Source organism: Echinops telfairi, unplaced genomic scaffold, assembly GCF_000313985.2.
Source record: "Echinops telfairi isolate 266 unplaced genomic scaffold, ASM31398v2 ScPeMD7_6;HRSCAF=24_1, whole genome shotgun sequence".
NCBI classification, from domain to species: domain Eukaryota; kingdom Metazoa; phylum Chordata; class Mammalia; order Afrosoricida; family Tenrecidae; genus Echinops; species Echinops telfairi.
Genome location: NW_022103903.1, coordinates 8,330,965 through 8,339,761, shown reverse-complemented (window position 1 = coordinate 8,339,761; position 8,797 = coordinate 8,330,965). Strand labels below are relative to the sequence as shown.

General features: G+C 39.0%; 1 pseudogene; it reads right to left on the bottom strand.

The window, feature by feature from the left end:
• Positions 1-232: 232 nt before the first annotated feature.
• LOC101644045 lies at positions 233-1,082 on the bottom strand (annotated as a pseudogene).
• Positions 1,083-8,797: the final 7,715 nt, after the last annotated feature.

The following is an 8,797-nucleotide window of genomic DNA, read 5'->3' as shown; positions in this document are numbered from 1 at the left end:
ACACTGTTAGAAGCACACACTATTACACTCAGTCTAATTCTGAAGTTCTCATTCTATAAATACTTTCATATTGTTGGCGATTGCAATTCTACGGTTGTGCAGCTTCATGGGGGCCACAATTTTACAAGCTTGCTTTACTGGTGCTAACTTCTGGTTTTGCTCCGAGATCCAAATCTTGTAAACTGGGAAGGAAAAGGTAACTGGGCTTCCTACAAAACAGACTGAATCCATCCTATGTTGCCCGTTGACAAGTTAAGGAAAAAGTGCACTTTCCAGCAAGGTCCTGTGGAAAGAGAAGCTCTGACATGGTCTAAATACCCACATCTTCCTAGCATTTCAAGCTCAGGAACTTGTGGTCCACTTGACTCTATACGCAGTGGCTGATACTCCTATGAAGTTTCCTCAAGCTTTTGAATAGGCGCTAGTGGAATCTGTTGGCCCATTTTGAGGCTTGTGGGAAACGTCACTGGCTGTATAGGTTTGGGTTTCTCCACTTGCATTTCCAATTGGGTAGAACGAACTTTATGCTGAGCCAAAAGCAGAGCAATGGTGTGATCTGAACTCTCCAGTTAATCAAAAAAACGCCTGCTCAGTCTTCTTTGCTAGCACTGCTGCAATTGTTCTTTTTTCTAATGTTCCTGTTGTTCCACTTGTAATTCTTCCTGTTCCCCCATCAGCGTGAGCTCATCTTTCTGAATAACATCCTTGGTTTCTCTTTGGTATATCTTCATTTTTCCCTCAGTGTTGTCCAAATCCTCATTGTTGGTCAAGTTGAAAACAACTTCTTCCAGGAAGTCATTATATTCTCTCAGACTAGGAAAGTTTCCTCTTTTGTTGTACAGTATATATTTTTGTACTTTTTCCCTAATCTCAACCTTTTGGCATCAGGAGGCTATTGAAAGGTTGTGCCCTAAAGCTGCTCTAAGCAGAGGGCCACACTCAGGACAAGGTCTAGCTCTTCTCACAAGTCGTAAATCCACGCCACTTTCACATAGAGGGTGTCCATATACATTGACCATCAGCTTCAAGGGGGGGTTCCGGTACTTGGTGGTCTTACATCTTGGACACCCCTGATTGTCCATGTTGCCTTCTCCCCTACAAACTCTCTCTTAAGTCAGTTTCCATCACAGCCACCTCTAAGACCCTCACAGTGACAACCACAAGCTGCTCCCCACCAACAAACACTTGGAAATGCTAACTTTTGAATCTAATGTAGATGGAGGCAGGATGTCAGAGGGCTGCGTTTGAACAGTCTCTCTAAGTGATTTTAGAACTACTAGTTTAGTAAGTACAAGTTTAATACTAAACCAAACAGTTGTTATCATTCATTTCATTACTCTTATAAATGACTCTAAGATATGATAAGCTATGCAAAATACCTGTTTTAGCTGTGAGCTGTGTTATACTGGTTAAATAAACATCCAAACTCAGTGCTATCTATTCTGACGCAAAGCAAGCTCACAGGAAAGAGCAGAAATGTCACTGTGAATTTCTAAGGGTGTTTATCTTTATGGGAGCAGAAAACTTCATCTTCTACCTCCAAGTGGGTGTGAACTTGGATTGCTCATCTTTCAGCAAGGTAACCCTTTATGCCACCAGGTTTCTTATAAAGGGGAAGGTCTCTCTAAAGCTTGAACTCCAGTTGCTTGATTCAGGATCCAAGTTGCTAATACACGATGGACCCAGTCATTATTGGTAAAGTCTTTTTGAAATGGGAAACATCTCTTCCTCATCACTGACAACTAAGACATCTTTTTGGTAAAGTTTAAAAAAATTTTTTTACCTGAAAATAAACATCAGAAAGGTATAATCATAAGGTCCCAGCACCTTAATATTCAAACTGTACTTTAAAGAACTGCAGCATGGTGCTACCTTAGAAATGCAACATCCCAAAGTGCACACTGGAAAAACCGACTTTCTTTTTACCAAGACCCTCGGGTGACCCTGGTGGTGTTGTGGGTACGCATTGGACCGGGATCCACCTGGACAGGCATTCACCCGACAGGAGACAAGCAGGACTTTCTATTCACGTCACCAGTTACAGTCTCAGAAACCCACATCGCCTTGATGGCGGTGAGGAAAAATTGTCAGGTGATTCTTTTGCAAGTTAAAATATAAAGATCCTACTATTGTAGTTTAGGGTGTCGAACCTGGCACTTGTCCATCGCCATCAAGACAGTCCCAACTGAGAGCAACCGTACATACAACAGAACGATCCCTGCCTGGCCCTGTGCTCTGCTCACAATGATCCTTATGCCTGATGCCAGTGTTGCAGTCCTTGTGTCAATCCAGCTTTCAGACAGCCTTCCTTTCTTTCGCTGCGCCTCCGCTTTATCAAAGTTGATGGCCTGTTCGAGGGCCTAGTCTCCCCTTGACAACATGTCCAAAGTACTTAAAGTCTGTCCATCTCCCTTCTCAGGAGCATTCTGGGTTCTAAGAGAGATATCTTTCTTCTTTCAAATGCATCAGTTCTTTGGTTTTCCTTATTCAATATTCAATTTTCATGTGCATATGAGGTGATTGAAAATATGATGGCTTAGGCCAGGCATACATTAGTCTTCAATGTAACATACTTTTTTTTTTCAACACAGAGCTATAAACAGTTGAACTGGGAAAAGTGTGTAGAGACACCATTACAGCATCAAAAATATAAAAAAAGGAGTAGCTGCTGAGATTGCTTCTATACAAACAGACACCTCCTTGGATTTTATTAGGTAGTTTGGAAGTTTAGGGGTGTAGTTCCCTAAGACGTCTGTTTAATTGGCCAATTTGCGTCTCTATTTGCTTCTGTTATACTTCCTACTTTGTTACAACATGCCTTGGGCTTTCAGAGTTTGATAATGGTCTTCCAACACACAATAATCAGTGTCAATTTACCTGAGCAACACAAGAATAAGAATAGGCAGGGCTATGAGACTGATATGACATGTATATTTAGTAGATTCTATAAACAATTATATTATTTGCCATGGCACCAAAAGAGCCCTATGGTGCATGGATACCATTACTGCATATCTTGATTCTATAGAAGGATCCTTATCAAAATGGGGGAAATGTAGGCCATATTGTCACATTCTCATGAATTCTAAATTTTCTGGTTCCATAGAGATTAATGAATCCCTGAAATTTTTATTATAAGATAATGTTTAAGTTTTAAACCACAAAAGTCTAGGATGTCATCTTAAAATAGATCAGCTTATCTAGTAAAATAAAAAAAATCTGGTTTAAATGATCTTAACAGCACTATATATATATATGGCTCAAATAGAGAACAATACTTGAAAATTATCCATGTACTTATAGAGCAGGGGATGTGTGTGACTGAGGCAGGCACGTGATGAAAAGGAGGTAAAGAATGGCTCTGTAACTCCAAGAATATAACCAATGTCATGTAATCATATATGATGAATTGGGGTGTGTTTGTGTGTATTTTCATCATCAATAGCAAAACAAATAAAAATTAGAAAAAAAAGCAGATTGTAGATAAAACATGTCCAAACTTTTGACTTTTGGTTGACAAATCTACATAAGATCTTCATAAGCAAATGCTTCTGAAGTAAGAGTCAAGTAATCTTTCTGTGCATATACATAGTCACTGTTGGTAAGTAATGGCAATTTGCATCTGACTTATTGATAGGAGTTTCCATGCTAGGCAATTTAAAAGTTATGAATTGAATGCAAACATCATTCTCCCATACTAACTTTTCTATATTTGATTATGCAGATTGAGTCTTAATTTTTAACAGCTTAATTTGTACTTAAGAAACCCTGGGAACTCACTCATTATGAACTCAGATTTGAACCAGTCATTGGCAGTTTGAACCAATCAGTGACACCAGGGGAGATCCGATTTGGTGATTTGTTCCCATAAAGATTACAGCCTAGGAAAACCTATGTGATAAGTTGTACTTTTTCCTGTGAGGTAGCTAAAAGTCAGGGTCAACTCAATGTCCGAGAACAACACCAACTATTATGGTACAAACATCAATAATAGAACTTTGTGACTTTCTCCACAAAGCTCAGTGAAAAGTTTTTAAATGAAATAGGAGAGAATTTTATAAAAGACAATCAAGTACTGGTTTTGGTTTTAATGACTGCATACATTTATTTATGTCTTTGTTTTAATATGAGAGAACACTATGTAGGAGATGCTTCATCAGTGCAAATGACTGTGACATAAAATGAAGAGTGAGATAGAAATTAGACTCTGTAAAGAGACATTTGACATGTGTTAAGCTTCGTTTCCTTTTCTTTCTTTTTCAATCATGTTATTGGAGGCTCATACGACTCTTATCACAATCCATAATTCCATGCATTGTCAAGCTCATTTGTACATTTGTGACCATCATCATTCTCAAAACATTTTCTTTCTACTTGAGCCCTTGGTATCAGCTCCTCATTTCCCCCCTCTCTCCTACACCATCCCTCGCTCGTGAACTCTTGATGATTTCTAAATTATTATTATTTTTTCATGTCTTACACTGTCCAATGTCTCCCTTCACCCACGTTTCTGTTGTCCGTCCCCTAGTGAGGGGGGTATATGTAGATCATATCACCTTGCCCTTACCCTCCTGGTATCGCTACTCTCATTATTGGTCCTGAGAGGTTTATCTGTCCTGGATTCCCTGTGTTTCCTGGTCTTATCTGTACCAGTGTACATCCTCTGGTCTAGCCAGATTTGTAAGGTAGAATTGAGATTATGATAGTGGGGGGCGGGGGAGCATTAAAGAAGTAGAAGAAAGCTGTATGTTATACTGTACCCTGAATGGCTCATCTCCTCACCACGACCCTTCTGTAAGGGGATGTCTAGTTGCCTACTGATGGGCTTTGAGTCTCCACTCTGCACTCCCCCTCATTCACAATGATGTGATTTTTTTGTTGTTCTGGGTCTGTATTAATCTGGATAGATTCGAGAAACAAATCCATGGACACACATATGTGTATAAGAAAGAGATTTATATACAAGAGCAATTGAACATTCAGAAAACATCCCAGCCCACTCAGATCAAGTCCATAAGTCTGATATTAGCCCATATTTCTGATATCAATCTCTAAAGTCTTCTTCAGACTCATGAAACACATGCAATGACAGCAAATGCAGAAGATCACAGACCAGTGGGTAGAAAGTCTTTGGATCCAGTGTCATTGGAAGCATCTCAGTGTTGGCAGGGGTCTCTCTGTGGCTTCTCCAGCTTCCAAGGTCTGATTGTGTCCATGTGGCTTTTCTTCTACAATGTCTCCCAGGGAGTAGCAGAGAGAGAGAGAGAGAGGTGTCTTCCACCTCCAAGGAGGAAGCACCAGATTTCCCAGAATTCTCAGGAGAAGGCCATGCCCACAGAAGTCTCATTGGCTATCCCCAGATTGACACCTGAGACTCCACCCCTACACTCTTAATCCTTAAATTGACACCATATAAGATGACTAACACAGGGTCTTTGATGTCTGATACCTGATCATATCAACACCTTGTGATCACATAGGTTGGTATGCTTCTTCCATATGGGCTTTGTTGCTTCTCAGCTAGATGGCCACTTGTTTATCTTCAAGACTTTAAGACCCCAGATGCTATATCTTTTGATAGCCAGGCACCATCAGCTTTCTTCACCACATTTGCTTATGCACCCGCTTTTGTTTTCAATGAGTCAGGAAGGTGAGCATCATGGAATGCCAGTTTAATAGAACAATGTGTTCTTGCATTAAGGAGTACTTGAGTAGAGGCCCAATGTCCATCTGCTACCTTAATATTAAACCTATAAATATAAGCACATAGATCTTTTTCCCCATTGTCATATATAAATATATTTACATATGTACTGCCTGTATTTAGACCTTTGTAAATGCCCTTTACCTCCTAGTTCTTTCCTCTATTTCCTTTTACTTTCCTCCTGTCCCACTATCATGCTCAGCTTGATAACAAAGACTATGTGGATATAAACTGTTCAGTTTTATGACTTGATCATTTAAAGCTCAGAGCTTTACTCTTTAGCCACTCCATGCCTTAAAGCTGCTAATTAAAAAAAAATAAAAAGCTCCTCAATTACGTACAATTGAGGGTTTTTCTATATGTTAGCATATAAATATTTTGTTCAGAATCTTAAATTTGAAATGCTCCAGAGCTTTTATTTGAAAGAAAAAAACTAAACAACTGAAATGAAAACAGAATCAGAAGTAAAGAATCATTGTACTATTTTTCACTCTTTGTTAAGTTACCATAGAAAGTTATCAGGATTGCCTGGGAGGGGACATTTTCCTGATATAGCACACGATGTTATAACGACTAATGAGTGATAGTTTTGGACGCTCCATGTGCTTCCCCAGTGTATGTATGTGTTCATTGTAATGCGAAGGCAGTACTATTTTACTAGGAAAAAACAAGTGTTTACGGTTTCAATTATGTGAACCCCCCACACCTCCCAGACATCTGCTTCTTCCATCTCATTACTTATCTGAGTAGATGGAAAGAAAGGACGGCAGAGCCCTGTTTGGCAGAACAGTTTAATACTATTTCTAATATCCATAAGCCAGTTACATAGTCCTTTTTCTACGATAGGAATCATTGGTGGTGGGGTGAATCTGATTTTCTAACACCCCTAACTGCACCTTAAATTATTCTTAAAAAAAAAAAATTATTCTTTATTCTTTCAGGACTCAGGGTTTCTAACTCTAACAATATTAAACATTTAAAATGTAAAATCTAGTGATTGAACTACTACAGATCATTATCTCGGGTGTATTGGTAAATACAAAGACGTAATGAAAGGGCAACATCAGGCGTTTAAGACAAATCAGATAATGAAGATATCTCTAAGCATTACATTTAGACCCTGCTACAAGTATTTCCTCTGCTATAAAAACATTTAAAAATAAGGCTTGTACAAAATAAACAATTTATAAATTATCAAGGGCTCATGAGGGAGGGGGCAGCGGGGAGGGAGGAGGATAAAAATGTGGAGAGCAAATGTTTTGAGAATGTTGAGGGCAATGAATGTGCAAATGTGCTTTACACAATCGATGTATGTATGGATTGTGACAAGAGTCCTATGAGCCCCTAATAAAATGATTTAAAAAATTAAGGCTTTTAAAATGGATTTGAGGCATCTGGGTTCATAATACAATAAAGCAAAATTATAAAGGTATTGTGTAGGAACCACATTACATGGGTCATATAACTATTTTATAAAGGAAATATACAGGATAAGTGCTGAGCAAAGAAATATTTTAGCATATGATTGGATCTATGATTTTCTGTCCTTTGAGGAGCTTTACATCAGCTTCTAAATGGCATTGGCATTGCTATGATGTTGCTTAATCTAGCATGAAATGCCACAATAAATAATATATTATAAACTTCCCCCCCACAAATTTGCAATAATTGAATATTCTTGTTGCCTTCTCCCTAAAAGAGAGCATAATGCATTTATGTGTGATACTGACAAAGTAGCTCTCTCTTACAAGCTGTGACCCTCCTGAAGTCCATAATTTGTGTGCTCTTGCCTTTGAGCAGATTATGACTCACAGTGACCTTAGAAAGCAGTCAAAATTCCTTATAGAATTCCCAAGGTCACTATGAGTTGGAACCAACTCAACTGCACCTAACAACAGTTAAAGTGACACAAATTAATTTTTCAAACTAAACAACAAATGTTACACCAATTTTCAACCTAATTCTAAAAACTTCAGCTCTAGAGTCAAAATAATTTGAAAAAGTTACTCCCAAAAGGTAAGCCGCTCATATAGCAACCCAATCCTTTAGAGTAGGAGGAAAAATAGAATGTCCATTCCATGCCCTTCCTGAGGAGCAAAAAAAGGAAAAAGAATAAAGTGTCAGAAATATATGAGAAAAGACAGTCAATGAGAGGTCAAGTTTGCATAGAAAAAAAACCTTAGTTGGTTAAAAAGTCCTTAGGGGGAGAGGTAAAGTGCTTATTAGAATTATCAGCTTAAAAAAAATTCCCTGATAAGAATGTAATTTGAAAGTTGCCCCTAGATTGCTTAGCCAGCAGAAATAATAGACTGGGAAATAGGATAATGCTCATTTTGATTAAAATTATAACAAATATCTGTAGGTTTGAGAGGCAAGAAAACATACTCTGAAATGCTTTAGTATTGTGAGGGAATTACTCCCAAACCCTAGGTCTACGTATGTATGTAAAATATTTTTTGTGGAATTTAAAGCTACCTATTTTCTGTAACTACTGCTGACAAAAAGCTATGTGCACAAGGTATATGCATAAATGAAGGAAGATGTAAGTCTTTTGGAAAGAGGAGATTGTGCGGAAGCCACATCTGATTTCCTGACTACAGAAAGGTGAAGAGAAATACAGGAAGGCAGCCTCGGAGACAGAGAGCAGACATGACTCCGTTCTCCAACCTTCTTCACTTTATTCGGACACCAGCCATGGCACTCGACTTCTCTGCTCAGTCTGATAAGGCCGTGTAGGCCACATTCACAGGCAGGCCTGGAGATTATGGAGTTCATTAGGGAAGTGAGCTGGTTACAAAATGGTAAGGACATAATTCTTCTGTCCACAGCACATTTCCTCAGCCATGCGGCAAGCATGCTTTCCTCTGGTCCTTCTCCTCTCAGCCGCTGCTGCGCTCAGGCAAGGGTTACTGATCACCTGTCGAGCTGATAGAGACACATTGGGCACCATAGTCTGCACCTAAGGACAGTGTTCTGCTTAAAGACATTCAACTCTGCTATCCTCACTGGCCTGGGAAAGTCTTAGCTTTGCCACATGACCTTGGTGCAGACTTGCTTCACTCTTAGTCCTTCTTCCTTATCTGAGATGGGACT